This window comes from Pipra filicauda, unplaced genomic scaffold, assembly GCF_003945595.2.
Source record: "Pipra filicauda isolate LSUMZ 115617 unplaced genomic scaffold, ASM394559v2 scaffold369_size710782_pilon, whole genome shotgun sequence".
Classification (NCBI taxonomy): Eukaryota; Metazoa; Chordata; class Aves; order Passeriformes; family Pipridae; genus Pipra; species Pipra filicauda.
Genome location: NW_024104497.1, coordinates 538,918 through 562,178, shown reverse-complemented (window position 1 = coordinate 562,178; position 23,261 = coordinate 538,918).

The window sequence follows — 23,261 nt, the reverse complement described above, 5'->3', positions numbered from 1 at the left end:
TTAAAAGGTCCACACAGCTACACCTACTTTAAAAGAGATATCCACTGTTTTTAAAATTACCAATTAATAAAGATGATAACAGCTTTTATTTAGGATAGTCTGTTGTATTTATGTCTCCATAGTACTTCTGTTAGGAGCAGCAGAAACTACTTGTTATCAGTTAAAGCATTTATTTTCAATGGTTTTGGTTGCAAGAAATATGGGAGACCACAGGTGTGAGGACATACTGCACTCTATTGGTAGATTGTACAGTACAGGTGTCAACTAGACCATTTTTTTTAAGCTCCTGTATTTTCCTTAGTAAGAGTAAAAATTCCAGCTCTCGGCCTGGACTGAAGAATTCTGAAGAAGAATAAAAATTTCTACAGATAAGACTTCTTAACCAAATGTCTGAAATTATTTCTTTTGTGAAATATTTTGTTTTGAGAGATGTAAAAGTTCATTTTATGCTTCAGTTCATTTTATTAACTCATATCATGTCCCTGTATTTGTGACATATTTCAATTTGGTCCTGGACTTATGGAAGAAAAAGTTATAAAAAATTGTAGTTTCCAAATTTTTTCTATCAAACTGAAATGCTTAAAATATCCCCAGCAGGAATTTTAGCCTGTGAAGTAACTGAACTGTCCTTCTGAGCAGTATGTCTCTGCCAATCCTAAACCAGTCCTAAGCCAGATAGCTATACATTGGAAACCTAAACTTTGGAGTTGGCTGTGGTAATTGAAGTTTTGGCATATACAATCATAAACTATGAGTGTCAAATTTTGGGGAGATTTTAGGGAGTGCTTGAGATGAGAAGTTTGATAATGACTATATTAATGTACTCACCCTATGGTACTGACCTTATCTTTTACAGAGAATTATTACAATAATATTATATATCATGCTGATAAGGAAAATCTTTTATGTTCTAGAGAATTTTATTCCAGCTCTAGGATAAAGCTATAAAACAAAGCAGAACTATTCTAGCTTGACCAAACTGTGAACAAGATGCCCTGTATTACATAAAAGGTACTCCCAAGGCAGCATATAAATTCATTCCAAAGCATAAAATGCATCAGTTTTGCTGAATTTAGAATTAATAGAGAACATCTGTTTTTCCACAGTTAAATGGTAGCACATGCTGGCTCAACATAATCATGGAACAAAACCCTATCAAGACATCTACAGGCAAAACTACAGAGGGTTTTAAAATTATGCATACAAGTAGTCTCATAGGCTGGACATGGCTAAGTACTTTATCGTGTCTTTTTCATTAATTCATGTAATCTAGTACCTTATCTTAAGTTTTGCTTGTGGAAATCACGAAATTGCATGTTTTACTTTGAAAAATGCAAACTCTAATGAAGAACACTGTAAATTCACATAATTTATATGCACAAAAGAATTGGGGATGCTCAATAATCTCTTTTTATTACTCTTTCATTAACATTGATCTTAGCAGCAGAGATATTCTGGCATAATATAATCCAAATTATCCAACTTACTATAGCTATGAAGTTGTGGCTATTCTGAAAGTTTCTCTTCCAGGAAATATCACTTATTTTTGGTGCATGTCAAGAAAAAAAAATAATATATACTGCTAGCATTGGTAGCTACCTCTTGATTTTTGAAATAGGTTTTATATAAGATGACTTTCATTCTTGCTGCTTAATAAGGCAGAACAATAAATACTCTATAGATCTCCATAGTTCTAAGCGTACTGCTAGGAAAAGAGATATAGAGAAAAAGTTTCCATTGGGAGAATAGTTTCCTTGAAAACTCTTCATGAGCAAAAACCTTCAGCTTTCCTTGAAAAATGTTCTCCATTACATGTTCAAGTTCTGAAAAATTTCAGAAGAGCAAACTAAAGTTTCTTTCCAGGTTTATCTCCTAAGGAATACAACATTTGCACTGAGGTTAAAGACTAATAAGAGCATTCTCTAACACACTCTATGTGCACAGGTGTCTTTGGGGGGAAACCAGAATGTTTTAGAAGAGAAAATGAAGATTTCTCCTTGAGCATGTCCACATCCTACTACAAATAGAGTCAGGACATAATTTCAGTATGTGTGGAATATTGAATCCAGAAAAGTTTCCGAGTCTGTTTTTTTTAGATAGTTTTCAGTTGAAGGAATGGTATTTGAAATAGTTCTTGTCTGGACAAGAGGGGAGATTAGTATACTGGAAACCCCTTTCCAAAAAAATCCTTCAGACAGCTAAAGAGCTATATGCATGTATGCAAAATAATATGTAAAATATTAATAATCACAGAATCAGATAGATTGGAAAAGATCTCTAAGATCATTGAGTTCAACCTTTGAAGGACCCACCACCTTGTCAACTAGACCATGGCACTAAGTGCCGTATAGGGTCAAAATTACATATGCTTTACCTTCAGCATAATGGAACATCTTTTCATTGTATGTATCTCCAGCCATTGTAGGTCATGTTGTACCCAACCCATCAAATGCAAAAGGCCAAAAGTCCTGTTTGACCAATCTGTTTGTCCACTGTTATATGTCTAAGCTTCAAGTTTATACTCATTCGGTTTATACTCATCAGCTGATACAATCATTGCGAATTTGAGGGAACTCATCAAAAGACTCTGGGCCAAGGACATGTACATTTTACATCTTCTGTATGTCTTACACAATAGCAAGAGAATTATATTTCACAAACATATATTTCATTTATTTGGCTGTAACTAGAAGCCTAGAATGACCTGCTTACAATTTTTTTTTTTAACTGATAGAGGAATTTAATTTAGTGTGTATTTTGGCAGCATTAGTCATTAGACTTTTCCTGGTGTTCACCCAAGCTACTTTTCCCCCTATAAAATAAGAAAATAATTTCTTTGCCTTTTCCTAGAATTTTGATCAATATCAATTTGCTGACATTTCATGTATAACATCATAACATATGATGTTATATACCGAGTAGAGCTTCTGTTGCTGTATTTTTCAAGTTTCAAAGCATACAAAATCCTTTGCTTTCATTCTTATTGGAGGACTGTCCTTGCATTTGACTTATTTAGGATAACACTTCTCTGGGATAATCTTTCAATAATTATATGAGTTGGAAATTCCAGAGGTGATTTTTCCTTCAGTGGCACTGCTGTATAAGTCAGTTTGCAGACTTAAATGTGAAATTCTTGGGTTTCTTAGGTCTTTTTTTCGGGATATTCTAATGTCTGTTGGATTCTATAATCCATGCAACCATGATATTTTTCCATAGCTGGTTTCTTTTTTTTCTTCTCTTACACATCCCATATGAAATTAAATAAACTGATTCTCACCTGATTCTAAGTATTGCCTATTGACAGACTGACATCATAGTCTATTTATAGCCTATATTATTTTAAACTAATACACTTTGTACTGTGAAGTTTACTACTGCTTTTTACTGTTAATTTCAGTTAACTAGGTCTCACACACCAAGATAAGCAAAGATAGCTCAAGCTTTAAATTTAGAAAGACAATAAGGACTTAAGAAAAACAAAAATAATATCAAAGTTTGATAGCATGATGCAGGTTATTTTATCAGATGAAGTCCTTGTGGAAATATATATTTTAAATATTTAAAACCAATATTGAAATCTGCTGATTGTTCAGCATTACATGAAGTAACCTGCTGATTATGTCAGTGCTAAGACACTGGAAATAAGCAAACAAATAAAAAACTCTAGTCAAGAAATATGTGAACAGGTTTTATTCTTGCTGCTTCTTAGAAACTCCACTGTAGGCTAAATGATCTCTGACTTGGATGCTTCATTATCCAGCAAGAGTGTGGATCTGGGTCAGCTTGTGCTAGACCACACCACTGATGTAGCATCTTTTGGAAACATCAGTGCTACGGTAACACTAGTATTCCAATTCTTTAATGTCTTTCCCAGTCTGAATTCTAGTTTCGTTTATATCCCAAAGTCATAGAAAAACAACAAGGCTTTTCTTCTTAAGATGCCTAGATAAATTATACTACCAGAGCTTTAGCTGATACAGAGTTCTACTACTTCGAATGATGAGCAAATCCATATTTTCTGATGTTTTACATTAATGAAAGTCAGTGTGTGTCCCAGGATACACAGAAACAGTTGAAATAATTTGAAAGCAATCTCCACATGGTTGTCCTCCTCTCCAATGAGCATTCAACAGAATTTCCTTCAAGCACACATTTGGAAAAGAGAACATTGCTCTGCTAGGATTATAAAAATTGCTATCTCTCAAAAAACTCTAGAAATCATAATATTTTCCATTTACAGATGATTTAGATAACATATCAGTCATAGTGAGAGATTGGTTGTCTTTTCCATTTTTTCCCCTACCCATATAATTTCCACAAAACTCTAATACACTCAAATGCTTATTTACAGAATAGACAATATTAGTTCAAAAACTATTACCATTTTCCTGTATTTTTATCTTTCTCAAAGCTGTAGATTATTTCAGAAAATATCATCAATTTCTATGACTAAACTTTTTAGAACTGCTTTTGGACTTGAGAATAGGCAATTGTCCCAATTTCCCCTTCAATTTGCCTCAAGGCTGTGAGATGTCACCAAATAAGCAAGTACAGAGCAGGGAAGGTCTCCTACCTTCCCTCCTTAAATCTCCACAAATCTATTATAGACTCTAGTCCTTTTATACCATTTAATTAAAATTGCTATGAAAAAATAAATGCTTTTGGAAAAATAGAAAACACAGTAGAAGTTAAAGAATAGCAAGAAATTCCTATTTTGTTGTCAGAAAAACAGATTCAGTACAAGAACTCTGTGTCCTATTGCCATTGTCCTTGCCCTTGTAGGACTTGGCTATTTGTTTATTTTTTTAGTTCATGATCTTGAATGGCTTTTCCTTCACATTATACAAAACAATGATGTGGTAAAAAGTACTTGTACAAATTCTTTGCTGACATGGTAATAGGCTTTGATTACATTCATGACCTCAAGAAGTGACTGTCCCATAAATGTCCCTGAATTTGTAATTTGTAACAGCTTTTATTTTTTATCTTTTCCTACTGTAACATTTTAATGGCTGTTTATGAAAGTACTTTTCTGAAAACATATGCATCTTTAGAACGCTTGCTTTCACTGCTTTCAAGTGCTCTGCAGTTTGTACTGTCCTGAATTTCCACAGCACTTTAATGAAGATAACCTTGATTTTTTGTTGTTTCCCCAAGTGTCTCATATTTTAACTCACTGAGTGCTGCAGAAGCCAAGGACTACTGTCTTTTATTCTGGAGCTGAATCTAGAGTGCAATTGCATTTCAGCAAGTCATATGAAATGTCTCACATACTGACTATATGTATGCTACCAAGTTATCCCCAAACCTAAGATGTGACACCTGAAAAACACAAGAGTCACAGATGTTTAGTTTCCTAAAGGTCATAACAAATGTGCAGAATATGAGATATTTATAAAAGAAAGCCAGAGAAGAAAAAAAGCAAAAGAGAAAGCTCTGGATCCTCATTATCCTCACTGTTTAATGGTTAGTTGTTTCTTTAGGTCTGCCTTTGAACTGCTACAAATACTTAAATCTACCAAGACAGTTAAATAAGCTCTGAGTAGCATACATGTGAGCCAATTGGTGTCATTTGGTCTTCATCTTTTATTTAGCAGAGCAGAGGCTATCTTTTGTAATATTGGTGTTGTTTGTATTGTCATCAGGCTTACCATCTTTCTTAACAGTCTTTTTAAACAATGCATGAATGAAGAAAAAGATGAATGTAGAAAACTACAGGGAATAGGACTATTTTATACAAAGCACGAGGAAGGTTTTGAGAGACATTATTCCATTCACAGTGTGTGCTTCAACCTTGATTTGAGAAGGCCCTCAGGTACCTGCTTAACTCGAATCCCTCTGAAGTCAATATATTTACATGTGAATAATGTCTGTGGCTGTTATTTCACAAAGTGCTTTTTCAGTGCATCTGAAGGATGGATGGTAGGGTAAAACAGAGCAGTATCTGCAGAAGCATTACCAGTCACATCTGTCTCAGCCCAACAACAGCAGCACAGCACAGAATGCATTTGTAGATGGCACACATTTTCTCCTAGGGGTTATTGCTTAAAGATCCAGTGGCCCTGTTCTTTCTCAGAGACTGTGGTATGTGCACGAGCCGTATCTCCCAGGAGCATTTCAGGCCATGGCAAAATCCTATCCCTAGTTGTATGCTCCAGAGCTTAGTGCCATGTGAGGAGGTGGATGCAACTGCACTGTTCCTTTCTCACTGTGCTTCAAGGAGCTCATGCTTTGTCAGGCATGACACACTGCAGCCTCTGTGTCCCCCTTGGTAAATCCCTACTCACATCACATAATTTTTACATCCAGTGGTTAAACCACCTTACAGCTGTTAAAGTGAGATACCTGAATTTTACCACATATTTCCATTTGCCTGGTGCTTGTCTCAGACATGTTTGAGCAAGTACACGGTAAAGGCACCAGAGCTTCCTGTGGCTTTGTATTTCTTCATGATATATAAACTGGAGGAAATAACATCTGGCGAATCTCTGTTAATGGCATTAGTGGGGGGTTGATTTGGCATAGTAATTTTCCCTTAGGACCTGTTGAAATCCACACAGAAGGGAGTTCTGTTGTTTAGCATTGCTTTGAATGTCTTTGCTGAAGAATTAAGGCAAAATCTTTCCTTCCCACCCTGATTTGGTTTTGCTTTGGGAGGAGTAGGGACATTTATTGTGATCCATTGAGGTTACTGCTCTAGAAAATTAAGAAAGAGCATTTCATCAGAGAAAACAAATATAGTTGAAGAAGCAACAGTGAAATTTGGTAACCTTTTAATCTATTTATCAAAGGGCCCAGAGTTCCATTTCAAGGTAGGTGAAGGAATACTTACTGAACCCAGAAAATTAATCTACCTTCACAGAACTGAGATAACCAAAAGAGGTGAAAGAAACAAGTACAAGACCGTTAGCACCTGCCAACTCCTATTAAGAGATTAGAATACTTAAAAAGACAGAGAGCAGCTCAATATTTCCTTTTAAGTTTCTCTTGGCTGATTTCTCATGCATGCTGCTGTGCACTGCAGTAAAACAAACAGGTCTCATTTCAGCTCCTCAGAGCTGCAAAAGCATTTTATGGCAAAAATAGCAAGCAGCTTCTCTTCAGACTTTACAAGATTTCTTTAAGCAACGTGTCTGTGCCCAAGTGATTGACTCTTTGCAAGAAACTTAGCTCCCAGTGTGACAGTAGAGTTACTTTACACATGAATGCTCAGTGATTTAGGAATTGTTCTGGGTTACACTGAAATATCCTATAATTTCAACAAGTTTCTTCTTTAATCAGTGAAAAACACAGTTTACAAAGAAGTGTCTTGTGAAACAGTGATGAAAGCAGCCCTGCTAGTCATGCAGATCAGAGAGCAAAAATCCCAGTGAAGCTGACAGGAATACAGACACATGCTTCAAAATGGAAAGAGCTATTTCAGACAGAAATGGGTTGTCCCACTTCACCCATGAAATGCTAAAACTTTCATCGGAAGAAGTCTGTAGCTGCCGGAGTGTGGGCCACACACCTCCTGAGGTTGCCTATTGCAATTGTTACTCCACTACCCTTTAGTTTAACCAGAAGCTAGACCAAACAAGGGCTCAGAGAATATACAACTCAGGGAAACCTACTGTTACCAAAAGCAGGGGGTTAGTGCTCTGAGCTGCCTGGTGACATGCAGTTTATCCCTAGAGGAGAGCAGGAAAAGGGTTAAGGGGAGCAGTGCTACCAAATAACGGAGAAGTGGGATCTCCACAGCTCTGATAGCACCCATGACTGGGGTGCTACAATCTGCTTAAATGTTGCAAAAAGAACTTCAGATTCGAATATTCACCTGAGCAAAATTAAAACTCAAACAAATTATATGTTGATACCGAAACCTGATATTTTTATTTTATTAATTGCTAAGAGATGCAAAGAGAAAGAGGAAAAATTAAGGAAAAGTTCATAAAAGCTAAGATTATTTTTAGAAGCATAGGAAAGTTACCACCAAAAACCACCTCTCTGTTGAGCAGGTGGAGGAAGTGCGAGTAGGAGCAGTTTCTGCCTTTTCTCTGTCTCTACCACTTTTTGATGTTATCTGCGGGAGTGGGGGGTCTTAGCAGCTTAGTTCTCTGGAATAGAACCAGGATATGTGGCTTTGCCACTCATCTTGAGCCGTGTCCCAGGCCGTGCAGGGTCTCAATTGAGCAGCACCTTTTGGCCTTTAGAGATATGGTAAGAGTAGAAGGATCTGTATATGTGTTGCTATCCCATGATTGCATAATGGCCTAAACACAATGTGGTCCTCAAAGCTGAACAATAATACAATATTTATTTCCTGGGATGTCTCATTCTTTATTTAAAGCAAACCCATATTTTACCACAAGAATTATGTACAATTAAGTGTTAATTTAACAGACTTTATTGATCTAAGCTCCAAAATTTTTTCTAAATTTTATTTCAATCACCTTGTGGTCATTTTAATTAATTACATTGTATGCTCTCAGCACTTTTGTGTTTAATTAGAATACAGCAAAGAAAGATTTTGCTTTAAAATCTTGTGTTATCTCATATATGCTCATTTATGGAAAAGCTTTTGTGAGTGGATGTGGAGTAGTTCAATCACTGTGAATGGAGTAGAAAAAAGACCCTTTTCATGTGTATATGTATTAGTCTAATGGATTAATGTTGGGCTCTCATATTCACAATTGTTGACCTTTTACTCTCTACTACTGTTTACATATTTGTCAAATATTTTTCATGTCTTCCTGTGGGTGTTGGGAGTTACCCAGTGTTGACAGTGCCTTTGAAAACTGTGAATTTAGAAGCACAAAATATCTATACTCAGTACTGCAAATTATTAACATTAAACAGTTATAATGAATTTCCAGGATGTTTTAAAGTAATAGCATGATACAACTCACAATTGTTTGTAACAAGCTTTTTATCCTGGCTTGTATTTTGCCAGTGCTGGTTTCTCTGCTCTTTTCCCAACTTGTGAATTTTTTTTCGGCTTTTTTACAGAAACAGAGAAGGAACAACTTTTGGAAAAGACTATATAAGTCTAGCAAATCTTGTGACAGCTGCCGTATTTTACAATTCCTATCAAAATTTGAAATTATACTGTTTTAAGGTTAATCAAATCCTTTAACTAGACAGAAACTCTTCTTTTGTTAAAAAGGTGTCTATTTGTAAGTTGTAGAAGAGTTTAGTGAATTTCTTTAAATTTGTTCTCCGTCACTTCTCCAGAGCTCAGAGTTGAGCTCTCCATCAACTCTTTTCAGCAATTGCCTTATATGAATTTGGACCTTTTTTGTCAGTATGTAAGGAAAAAAAATCTTTTTTTTCTAATTTCCTGAAAAAAAATAAGAAAACTGATGTATCAAGATAAAAGTTCAGCAAGTCTCAAATACTTTCTCTGAATGTCACTGCTTAACCGTATGTAGTAAAGAATAAATATCAAGTGAAATTGCCTCAAATTTAGATGGTCTAATAGCAATCTAATGGTATCTAGAGGGAAGCCATTAAGAAGACAAATACAGGCTCTTTACAGTAAAAAGACAACAGACATAACTTAAAAGAGTTTAGAAAATATTGTCGGAAAATACTTTTTCTCTCAAGATGATCATCATCAGTGGGACAGGGAGACTGTGCAGGCTCCATCCTTGGTGAGGAGGTTCAAGAAAAAACCCTGAGCAACTTGCTCTCATCTCACAGGTGACCCTACTTTAAGTAAAGGGGTTCTCTAGAGATCTCCTGAGGTCTTTTCCCATCTGGATTATCCACTGATTCTATTCCGTGATTCTCCAAACATGCTTCAATACCACCATATCATATAGTCTTTAGTAACAATTTCTGCAATTAAAGCATTTTTCATTCAGTACCTGCCTTATTGCACACAAAAATTGTTGAAATCAGATTCTCAGTTTGATTCTCCATTTTGTGAACATGAATATTGAATGCGCTGTTTTATAAGAGTAAATAGCTTTGTGATTTTCTCAGTCTCGGGTCTTCAAATGACTGGGATAGGTAATGTTAAAACATGACTACATATGCTTAAAAACACACCATTCCAAAACCACCGTCTTTTGTTAGCCAAAGGAAATACAAATCAATCAGTCAGTCAATCAACCAATCAACTGGTCAAGTCAGGGATTTGTTCTGTGGTTCAGTAAACAAAAGTATTAAATAATAATGTCTGTAGAACTTTTGAGAAGTGTAAAACAATTCAAACACAAAGTTGATGAATACAGGTAAAGTAATTAATCATAAAATAAAGAAATTAATCATAGGTATTAGAATATATAAAAATAAAAACATTGTTCTTGACTTTTCCCTAACATTTCCTAACAATTTTTCTTAAGTGATGAGTTCCAATGCGTCTTTGCTTATAGACTATTTTGACATAAATATGAACAGGATGAATGAACCAATTTCCCAATAAAATAATAAGAGACATGTTCATCATTGCATTGAAATATGTTCTTGTCTTTCCCTGTCCTTCAGGGGGAAAAAAAAATCAACTGTCTTCATTATAAGATTTCTCAGCGTGATACAGCTAATATTAATGGATTTTAAATTGAAAATAAATAGCGGAGTTGACATTTATATACAATGTTAGAATGTGACAGGATACTGTATGCTGTGATGTGTGTCATCGGCTGATACAGACTGAACACATTATCTCCACCATTCTTCTTGTGCATAAATCAGTGTAATTATTTAATCTTTAATTTTAAACAACTACCACTTTGGTCTACTTCGAGCATTTCATTGTACAGGAGTAAGATGGACAGTTAAATTATTTCTTCATCTCACAAGGAGGACTTCCTGATGGGGGAAATTATATAGCAATTTTTGACAAGAAATTACTTTACTCAGTTTATCACAAAGTCCTTGGCATGTCTTTTAACCAGTCATGTTCAATTCAAAAGCAGAGTTGTCTGCCAAATGAGTTGTTCCTGATTTTGTGGCTACAGCACTTTTTGGAATTAGAGTTTACCAGTAATATTGTTACAGGCCAAATTCTAACATGTTTTTGAACTATTTAGCAGAAGGTTAAATTTATGGTTTCTATCCACTTCTCTCCCCTGTGTCCAGACCTAAATCCACAGAACACAAAGTCTATTTGTTTGCACAGATGCATGCCCTTTAATGGAACAATTGTCTTTTAAAAATCAAAACCAAAACCAAATTTCATGGTTATTTCATAGGTAATTTTCCCTATCAAAAGTTTTTTTTGTAGGGACAATGCCACATTTCCCAAATATAGATATCTCATTGCATTCTGTGATTCAATCATGCCATGATCTCTGGATGTAAGCCTAGACTTCCCAGTAAAATCAATTTTAATAAACTTATTTTGGTCTATTTCATAGCTTTAGAATTAATAGCTGTTTATCAATAGAATGTGAATTACAAATATCCCCTAATATGCGAGTTCATAACTTTATGTAGTGGAGGATAATCTCTCTAAATCTCTGCATCCTTAGGATAGATAGTGAGTCATAATAGAAGCCAAAGTGTCTCTATTGATTACACAGAAACTGAAGAAAAAGATGACCCTGAAGTGCCCGGTTAGTAATGCTTCATTAACATTTTAACAGATATAATTTTCACCCCTGCAATGCAAGTACAGCCTTGCTTGAGCTAAGAATAAACCTTCCTTTTAGAAACTGGAAGCATGAATTCCACCTGCACTTCCGTTTCCAAAAGCTAAACCACAGCCTAAGATATTTGGTGCTGATGGGTGTTTGAGACAGCCACATTTCACAAAGTGTATCAAGAGAGATTCACAAAAATATCAGTTTAAACATATTTGACAAAACAGATCCAAAATGAGAGAGTAAAGTTGTGTAGAGACTTAAATAATTAAATTATCGTACCAAAAAGAAAAAAATTCTGTTTTGTTGTTCTTTATTTCTGGTGACAGTATTTTAGACAACAGAAGTGAGATTACATCAAACCGGGTAGAATGGAGATAGTAAAATATATCTCTACATTTTGAAGTTATACATACAAGGAAGTGAATGAACTGAAAGAGAGATAGGCTGTCCCATATGGTGCTATATTTCTTAGGTCTCTTTAGCCTTTTCTTTCTCCTTCTCTCTTGTACCTCATTGTCTAATTTTGTTAACAGAATATACCTTTTAAAAATACATTAAAAATTAATTCTTGGTCTTGACAATTACATGTTTGAATTAAGTTCTTGAAAGACCCTTTGTAAACCAAATCCTACAGGACTGGGAAGTCCTACTTATTATTCAGTTTGTAATAACACATACAAACTCCTGCCACCAGGAGTTTCTGCTGATGCAGAAAACAGTGGCCAGAACAGTAAGCTTTACAAGTTTTCTTTCTGAACTTTATCCTGGGATCCTTTACATACATCTAGACAGCTGATCTGTCTATCACCTACAGGTGATAGGCTTCAGAACTGTGCATCTTGTATTTCCTACCACACTGAATGGTAAAGGTACAGTGTTTCAGTATTCACACCAGGCAGAAAGCCATATGGAAGGACATAGGGAGTCTTTAGCTTTGACTTACCCTCTGGCCACATCCTATGAACCGCCTCTCTATTACAGACTTGGAGTCTTCCACAGGTACACATACCAGGGGAGGATTAGATTGGTTATTAGGAAAAAATTCTTCATTGAAAGGGTAGTCAGGCATTGGAACAGACTGCACTGGAAATGCTCAAAAAATCTGTAGTTGTGGTGCCCAGGGACATGGTTTAGTGGTGGACCTGGCATTGTTAGGTTAATGGTGGGACTTGATGACCTTAGAGGTCTTTTCCTTAATTAGTGATTCTATGATTCAGCTATTCAAGTTGGTTTGAACCATGACCTTTTCCTGCATTCTGCTCATGTTCTGAGCTTTTCCTCTCCCTCAAAACCAGATGGATCTTCTGGCCCCATGTCATCCTTTGATATTCCAACCCAAAATTCCCCACAAACATGATTTTCATGAAGGTTGATTAATGCAGAGACTCTTTCCTTATGTATTGTTCCTGTTATCACTGGTCCAGAGAGAACCCTGATACCAATATAGGACCAAATAGCTCCTAATAGTGCCTAAATACCTTTAATCCAGATAACACAGGAGTGGAGAGAAGAGTGTAGTTCGTGTTCTGGTAATCTCCAATATAATGGTTTACTGAGAAATCTTCTCAAAATAGATTATCATGATTCTCCAAAATGAGGCTGTCACAACAATTCTGATCACAATCAACTCTGATTATAACATAGTGTAATACCCCAAATCACCACTTGTTTATTTAGAGTAACAGTTAGGGAAACAAATGCAGTGAAAAGAATTTTTTATTACGATGTTGAGACCACAGCAATAGAAACCAAACATTCATCTACTTTGACAAACTTGTGAGAATTCAATATCTCTGGAGTTTCTACCTTTGTGACCAGTTTTCTTGCGTCATTTTAACTATGTAAGGGCTGCTTTCTATACAAGAAAGCAGGAATCGTCAATTCAGTTGCAGTCAATTAGATTTGTTGTGGTTTAACACCCATTGAGAGTACGTGACTGAAAACAGATTTTATTTTTAAAATTTTATGTATAGACTTGTCAGTAGTCTGCTTCACTGTTACATTTTCTCTATTGTAGTAAATTTTTAAACAGTGTAACTGGGCCCTGATTCTGATCAGGAGTTGTGGCCCTTACACAAGGTTGTGAGCAAAGAGTAATTATATATGAATGCATTTAGTGCTAGTGAACAAGGAAAAGAAAGTAAAATATCAAGTGAAATGAAAAAAAATCAGCTAGCACAGCATGATTGAGAACTAATTTAGTATAAATAAGTCACTAAGAAGGAAAAAAGTAGACAGGAGAGATTTGCTAAGTTTCCAAGCAGCTTTTAGCATTCATGAGAGTGGATCTTTAGGAATTATCATGACACACAGCTAGTTCATAGCCTAGATGAAGGATTCTGTGTGTCAATCAGTGAAACTGTAATCACCCAAAAAAAAGAGATGTCTGAGGCTGGTTTCTGAGATTAAGCCACTCTGAAGGAATTTAAAACTTTAGAATTTTTAGAACTTTAAAGGCAAAGGAGCACAGGAGCTTAATGTATTATTTTCTCATTCTACTAAAGAGGACAACTTTTTGCCACTCTACTCAGCAGTTGTCAGGCCACACCTGAAATACTGGGTTCAGTTTTGGTGTCTGTTATACAAAAAGCTGTGGAAAGGCTGGAGAGGGTCCCGAGAAGGGCCTCCAAGATGATCAAAGGACTGGGAAACCTGTCATATGAGGAAAGGCTGAGAGTCAGTCTTGAGAAAAGAAGGCTTAGGGGAGACCTCATCACCATGTTCCAGTATTTAAAGAGTGTTACAAAGAACATGGAGACTTCCTGTGATGGTTTAAACCCAGCTGGAAATTAAGCATCACACAGATGCTCACTCAAGTCCTCCGTTTCTCCCCCCACCCCAGTGGAATGGGGAGGAGAATCAAAGTAAAACTTGTAGATTGAGATAAGAACAGTTTAATAATTGAAAATAACATAAAATACAATAATAATAGTGAATGATAACAATGATAATAAAAATGGAAAAACAAGTGATGCACAATGCATTTGCTCACTACCCGCTGATTAATACCAGACCCCTGTTTCCGAACCCAGATCAGCTCCTCCTTCTGGGTAACTCCCCCCACTTTATATATTGGGCATGATGGTCTATGGTTGGAATATCCCTTTGGTCAGTTTGGGTCACCTGGCTATGCTTTCTTCCAATTTCTTTTCTGTACCTCCTCACTGGCAAAGCATGAGACAAGAAAAAAGTCCTGGACTTAGGATAGAAACCAAAACATCAGTGTGTTATCAACACCATTCTCATTTCTGAATCCAAAACACAGCACTACAATAGCTACTGAGAAGACATTAACTCTACCTTATTTGAAGCCAGGACACTTCCTTTTTACAAGTAGTCACATAGAAAAAATGAAGGGCAGTGGGTACAAGTTACTGCTGAGGAGATTCTGGTTAGGCACAGGAGTAAAATTTTTCACAATGAGAACAATCAACCATTGGAATTATCTCCCCTGGGAAGTGATGGTTTCCCCAGCATTGGATACTTAAATTCATCTAGACAGGGTGCTAAGCCATGTTTTTTAGGCTATGCTTTTGCCAAGAAAGGCTGGGCCAGCTGATCCCTAATCAACTTTTTAAGATAATATTCAGGTTTGCCATTGTAAAGATCATTATTAGCGAGAGTGAGATTCTTAGTGTGAAGTAAATCAGCTGATTGAAGAAAAAATGTATTTAATTCTGTGTTTTTTTCTGATTCCATATTCCACAAAATACCACTGCATATAGTACAGGATGACAGACTGTGCTGTCAGTGCTGACTTACCAAGATGTCTTTGATATTCATAAAGACAGAATCTGAATTTAAATAAAAAAGTAAAACCTGTCAATATGAGAAGAAATACAGCTTTATGAAAGGGATAATTAGGTAGGTCACCAGCTAGCAGAGAAAGATCTGCAGTTATTGTGTTGGGTACATTAGGAAAGAAGCATTTTGGAGGAGTTACAGTAAAACTTCCAGACATAATGGGGTTTGATTAAGGAAGAAAAATCATCACAAAATGACAGGGAATACTTAAAAATACCTATACATTCAAAAGTTTTAAAATGTTTAAATTCCAAAGAAATTTAAAGATCAAAAATAACCTGTGGCCTAATTTTAAATAAAGAGATGTTAATGTTGAAATAAATAAATAAATAAATCTTGTTTGTTGTTGTTACACCATTTTCATTATGTTTTCACTGGTATTCTGCGTTTTTTTCTTCTCAGTTATTGCTGGGGGAATGTCACACAGGAAATGTGGTGTGTTCTTCTGATGTTCCAGCTGGTCACAAGCCATCTAAAACTGGTCACAAGCCAGGTTTAGACTGTACCATCACCTTAACTCAATAAATTAACAGCAGTGCTCAAAAAGACATAAGACTTCCTTACTCCTTATTCTCAATTAGTCTTTTCTCCCATGCTTTCAATTCCAAGGGCTGGATCACAGGTCTAATTCAGCTGAGAATTAAGTCATGAAAAAAGACCTAGTCTTGCAAGGACTTGCATAAAAAGAGTTAGTCTGTTTTCCTTTGTAATTTATCCTTCAGGATTTTTTTCTTTTTTTTTTTTCTTTTACTAAGCATTTAAGTTCTCCATTTAGTATAGTAAACACATCTTTTTACTTTATATCATTTTATTAAGCAACATGGGTAAATCAGACCATGCATTTCCATTGGTGGCTTTTGCAGGGTTCCCATTGGCTTTGTTGACAAATATGAGTGTTCAGTGCTTTTTCAACAAGGAGTAGAAGCTCGTGAGGTCTTCTGAACCTGTAGTGTGTTTTGGATATGCATCAATGATTTATTCACAGTTGCTGTCCACTAAAATTAGGGAAAATTCCCTAGAAGACAGGACAACTCTTACTTGCAGGCTTTATCAATAAACCATCCCATCTACAATCTTGTTTCCACAGTATTCAGCAATAGACTTTGCATAGGAAGGAGTAGGAAGGAGTCAGAAATTTCAGGATAAGCAACACCATATATATTTCCTAATCATTAAATCCAAAAGTGATTTTTTTAAAGACTTTTTAAAGACTTTTAAAGACTTTTTAAAGATTTTTTAAAGACTAGTATAAATACTAGTACTCTTTCAGCTGGCACCATAAGGTATCCAAGCCACCTTGAGTACACCCACATTTTAATTATGTAATGCAGTAGCTCTCCTAAACTAAGTATAAATGCCTTTATATATGCAGAGAAAAGCCCAGAAGTTTTCCAAAAAGAGCTCAAGTACACTGCTACAAAGCATCTAAGGTGAACATAGTTTTACACTCCAAAGGTCTTCAAAAATCTTTTCCTCTATTAACTGTACATATGGCCTTATCCTGGAAAGATCATTTTCTGAATCTTACTTTCTTGTTCTCAAGGAGATGTTAATGTATGACTGCCAATCCCAAGCATTACATGGAAAAATATTTCTGTCTGTTATTTCAAAAGTTAGATTTTTCAGTTCCATTACTTCTTTGCCCCTTGGTTCTGGGATATAAAACAACAAGATCAGAAAATTGTCCTCTTCTCTACAATACTCATAATTTTATAGATCCTTCCCTGTCACCCTCTCCTTTCTGAAATTTCATAACTCAGTCTTTAAGTCTTTCTTCAGAGGACCCAGTGACGGAAATGCTGTCATCTCTTCTCTAATTCTGTGCCTCTTTTTGATGTGGGATTATCTCTTTCTGGGTGGAGTATTCCAGGTAAGCATGTAGCACTGGCTGTTCAGGAGACTTTTTCTGTCTCATTTCTCAGCTTTTGTAAATTCACCTGTCTTTTCTAGCTGCAACTGCACGGTGTTCACTGAACAGCAAGACCCAAATGATGTTCCCAGGCTCACATGGTGAACATAAAATCCCCTATGGTATACAAGTAGTTAAAATTTTCTTCACAGAGTTTCATTTCTTTCAGTTCTTCAGCACTGAACTTCAGCAAGTTTTCAGTTCATCTCAACTTTAATTTCTCTTTCTGGATTTTGTTAACATTTTTTTTCAGTGTACTTGTTTTCTTTTTTTTAGCTTTCTTTCTAATGCATTAATACATTAATAAGCAAAACATTGCATATATGAAAGTCTAAGATACTCTGCTTTTAACTGTTTTGACTGGTGAAATCTGATTGATTTGTTTTTTCTTTGTTTCCCCCTACCCATTTTGTATATGTGACAGTATAGTACTCTTAAACAATAATAACTTGGTTTATTACCTTTCTTTAGAGACCTGGTTCATGGATTTTTGAAAAGCTAAATAAATTGTCATCAGGATCGTGTTTTTATTCCTTAGAAGAATTTTAATTCATTAGAGAGAGAACGCACCTTTGCAGAGATGAGGCTGGCTAGCCTTTCTCATATCACTCTCTACATTTTGTTTTATTATTCCACTTTGAAATATTATTTTAAACAACTTATTAGCTTCCAAATATGTCTGTGGCTTACTTGACGGAGAGTCTCTGGATGACAGAGAATCAGTTTGAAATACAAAGTAAAATATTTTCTACTCTCAATCCATCAAGCTATTAACTTTTCTTGATGAGAGATTGTACAATTTTTGGTAGCAGGTCTGGTGTTTTACTCTCAGGATCTTTGACAGTCTTCCGCCATTGCCTTCTATTTTCTGAACAGGCTGCAACAACAACAAATGAAAGTAAATTTGAAGGGGAAAATATTTTCTCTGATGTTTCTGACCTATGGAAATTGCTGGATGTGTCAGCAGATAGTAACATTCAGACTTGACCCAGTGTACCACATGAAATCATTTAAGAAAAACTGCAGTGAAGTAAATATTTTAAAATCTGAGAGCAAACAGCACATTTGTTCAGAGAGAAAAAGTTCCCTTTACGACAGCTTGCATAAATACCAGTTTTGTATAGCTCAGGCGATCTCTTATGAAAAGAAAGGACAAATATGCTCCTGTAATGGCAAGGTCAAACATATATAATTCCGTAAAAATAACGTGGGAGTGATGTAATGTATTTATTACAAGCTTATACTGTTTCATTTATGTGTAACTCTTCTATTATATCTCTGTGGAAGACACAGCATCTTTTCGGATATTGTTATTCCATACCCATCAGCGAAGGAATACAAATGAATTATGAAAACCGCTGAGCCCCACATACCCTTATCCTCTCTAAGTTTGCAGCATATTTAACAGAGTGTCTCTAAAGGCACATTTTAGCAGTAAGTAAATTGATATTGATGTCTAATGTATAACAAGAATATAGATGTTTGAAGAAAATGCCTGAAATTGAGATAGCATCACAAAATACAACAGAAACAAAAAGAAAGAATTTATAGCAAACACTGCATGTTATGGTACAGTGTTTTATTCAGTTTCCCACAAAAATACTTCATCAAGCAGTGAAAGGATTTTCATATTTCAGATAAAAACCTATATTTTAGATTTGATACTATTAAAGATGTTGGAAATCTGGCAGAGGAAAAATAAGGATATTTCTCTTCATGGAGAAAATTGCTAGTAGAGCCACTCACAGAGCAGTATCACACTCATGATGCAATTAGATAAGGTGCCTTCTTTTTTGTTAGCTGAAAAGGGTACCTAAAATGACTGGTTTTGAAATTTCCACCTCGGTCTAGCATAAAACAAGTTTTTTCCCTGGACTAGGCAGGCAAAACTGATCCCATATCAGGTATTTTGAAGATGAGAAGTGTCATATGCATTGCATATATTGTTAAAATCAGCTATTTCTTCTGCAGAAGTGTATAGTAGTGCTGAAAGCTGGCCCTCTTGGGCTGGAATCACTGAGACACTCCTGGGTCATCTCTGGAAACTCTGGAAGCACAACAGGGTTTGAAGGAATTAGACCTACTTTTTCCTTCCAAAAACTGCCAGGCATCCAGACATGAGAACAGGTCAGACCACTGCAAACATAGAAAAGGAGTGGGAAAAATAAACAAACATTTGCATTTTGGAAATGCAGGATAAGAAAGGAGGAAAAAAAGAATGAAAATACGTAGGAAGAGAAAAGAACTGTATCATTCGTATCTTGACAATTGCGTGAAGCAAACATGCTCTACCTAAGCAAAAGAGAAGCTTTTATCTATCAGAAATTCCACTTGAGTCTCTGAATGCCAGCAAGAATATCTGGCAATAATCTCTGCTTTCAATATTGCTCTTAATGGTGGAGAATTTACCTGACAGAGATTTAAATTTGTGTTTAACAGCATCAGTCATCTCTGTCTACAGATATGTCACAGTATATGACTGTAGTGCTTGAATAATTGGATAGCGTCTTAAATATTTTAAATTTATTTTACTTACTTTTATGTATAAGTAAATGTAGTAGAAAAAATTAAAAATTCACCTCAAATTCTCTCCAAGGTAAATTTCTAAGGTAAGCCCAGTAAAAAAAAAAAAAGTTAAAAAACAACCAATGAACTATGAGACTACTTGTGAAGTAGAAACTTCAGAGGCATATGGGTTTTGTACGCTAGTAAACAACACATACACAAGCTTTCAAGGGATTCTCAAACTCTACTATGGTTGGATTACACAGAGAAAGCAGTAAATTTTTAAAAAGTAATATGGGCTTCCTAAGGTGGTTAAAAATTTGAAGTCTCATAAATACTATTTTATATGATGTTAGAGCTCTGAATGCTGACTTAGAGATGGGAGTTGTCACTGTGGGCAAAGCTGCAGATAGTTTGCACAAATCCTTAAATGGACACATGCTGCTTCCAACTCTTCTGGGAAACCAGAGGTGAGAAGAATTTGTTGCTTTCTCTGTGCTGGTGATCACTAGATAGGCAGGTGAAACAGCAAAAGGTATATGAAAGTTGTCTTGTTACTCTGTTACTCCCTGTGATAACAAGTGTCTTTTTGCTGTGGCAAATGTCTAGTCCCTTCCAGAGCTACCCCAGACTGGGGAAACTCCTCACTTGGGACACCTGTTCTTGGGTGAGCTTATTGCTAATCTTATTCATGAACTCCTCAAAGAGTTTATTGTGCTCTCCCAGAAAATATGATTTATTAAATGTGTGATTACAAGCTGTCATGGCTCTGACTGCAATGTCATATATATTCCCATTCAGGCCAAGTTTGGTTACCTGGGTTCAAGTCAGCTTTTGGTGGACTGTGTGGCTTCAAACGAGAGCTGTGTGAGAAAAAACCTGTGAGAGGAGAGGAAATCTCTCCTTGGGAGCTGCTTTTAAGTTCAACCACTCACCCTCTTCAGATGTCTGGATGTCTCACTTCAATGTCATAACAACACAACTCTGAGGTCTAACATTCTAGAGGTTAAATGTAAGGGGGAGAAGCGGTACAACTTGAAGACACTGAGTGTAGCAATGTAGAATGGTGCAGTGGAGTCCCTGGCTCTGTTCCTGCACTCAGAAATGTCTAGAGAAAAGAGTAAGGTCAATCTGCTTTGCCTCTAGATAGTTTAAAACACAATAAAGTTCTTCAAATAAATTCAATTCACCATGATTAGAATAAATTTGCATTGGTGATACAAATGATATTATTAATAGAGTCTACCTTATAACAGGCTCCTTCCACAGTTATGCGTTCTTGTGGGTTTTTTTCTTTTTGAATAGATTTCAGGTTCTAAAATATTTGTCTTATCACTGGTGCCTAAGAAATTTTCTTATTTCTTCTGTATTCATCAGCTCCTTGTCTTTAGCTTTTGTTATCTTATTTACTGAACCTTCGTAGAATGACAGAATATGCTGAGTTGGAAGGGACCCAGCAGGATCATCGAGTCCACCTCCTGGTCCTGCACAGGACACCCCAAGAATCACACCATGTGCCTGAGAGCATTGTCCAAACACTTCTTGAAGTCTGTCAGGCTTCGTGCTGTGACCACTTCCCTAGAGAGCCTGTTCCAGTGCTCAAACAGCCTCTGGGCGAAAAACCTTTTCCTGATATCTAACCTAAACCTCCCCTGACTCAGCTTTTTGTGTTTCTTCAAGCCTTGTCACTGGTCACAAGAGTAAAGAGATTGCTACCTACCCCTCAATTTCCTGCATTACCAAGATGAAAATTCAACATCAAACTTGAATAAGTCTTATGATTAAAGAAGTTATAATTCCAAACGGAAAGAGAACTTCAAGGCACAGGACACTTTTTTTATCTCTATGTTTATATCAGCCTGTGACAAGTCCCCTTATCTGCCAAGAATCTGCAGCAGCTCTTGCAAGCTGATTGGAAGCCCCCAGATCTCAAAAGAGATTCTTTCTTCTGAGCAACACTGGAGTTTTGCAGGCAGAAAAAAAATCAGGTCCTTAATTTGAGGAAGCAGAGGATATAAAGAGAGAGACTCTTCTCATCTCCTTCATACACTGGTAATCAGCAGTATCAATCTTCTGAATACTGTCATGTTGAGCTGATTTACACAGACTACCATCACTTCAGAAATGATGGAGAGCAGAGCTGAACACAAATACTTTCCAGACTTGACAGATCACCTGGTTCGTGAATCCAGATGTGATTTTAGAAGACTGTAAAACTTTAAAACAGGCCCTGACCATTGTGAGCTGACTTGAAGTTGGTGGACCTAAGATTTTCCAGGGAAATTGATCAGACACTTTGAAGATTATTCACTTGTTTTATTTTTATAATTGGAACATTTTAATATAGTATCTGATTAGATTGAATAATATTAAGCTCACAAAATCAAAAGTTAGTGCCTCCTTTTTATTTTTCTAACAGACTACTTATTTCTGTAATAAGCTATTAATCTTCATTTTCCTTTAAGCTCACCCAAAGGGATGTTTATGATCTTCAAAAGAAAGTTTCTTTCCTATATTAAGTAACATCTAACTCTGAATTTTGATACAGAGGACGAGTTCAGGTTTTAGGGTACTACAAAACAATAGTGAAGTTAATCATCATGATGACCCCATGTGCTGGTTTAAGAGTTAACCAGCAGGGGAAATGAACTCAACTCAAAGGAGAGATTATAAGTCAGAATAACAATTTACTAAAATAATACAGAAAGTACAATCATACAAACAAACAATTGGTCATAACCCACAAAACCCAAATGTATAACCCAGTACCCTGGGGCATGAACAACGTGGTGTTCCTTGGGCCCCACTTGAGTCCAAAGTAAAGGGAGAGGGGAAGAACCTGCTGGTGGGAGAGCTGTTGCAGTCTGGTCAAAAGTGGTGATTGCAGTGAGATGCTGGTGGGAGAGCTGTTGCAGTCTGGTCAAAGTGGTGATTGGAGTCCAGTATAGGGTGGTGAGCCAAGTCTGTTTGAGAGCGATGAGCCGCAGTCCTTCTCTGGATCCCACAGAGTGGTAAAAATGTTCCAAGACTCCAAGATTATATATCCTGCAGTTCAGGCAGGAATGCTCAGCACTTCCCTCAGGGCGGGGAGTTCCACAAAGGGTGTGAGGACAGGAGCATCCTCCTATCTCACAGGCCTCTTAACACCTAGTTTATAGCCTGAGGAGTCAGGCTCTATGGGCAGATGGTGTAAATGGTTCATTGATAACAGTTTCTGGGAAATGGCATGGAAGGCTATAGAATACACAGTTTTGGGTTACACCCATACCCTGATGAACTGGTCTCAGTTGTCCTAACTAGGACATTATCCACCCCTTATTCTATGCCATCCATGTCATGCCCAAATTAACCCCCTTTAAAAAAACTATATCCCTTTAAAACTATATACATCTATATATATATATATATACAATGAAACATTACAGACCATTCTCACTCAAAATTAGGTCCCCTTGTGGTACACAACGTGTCTC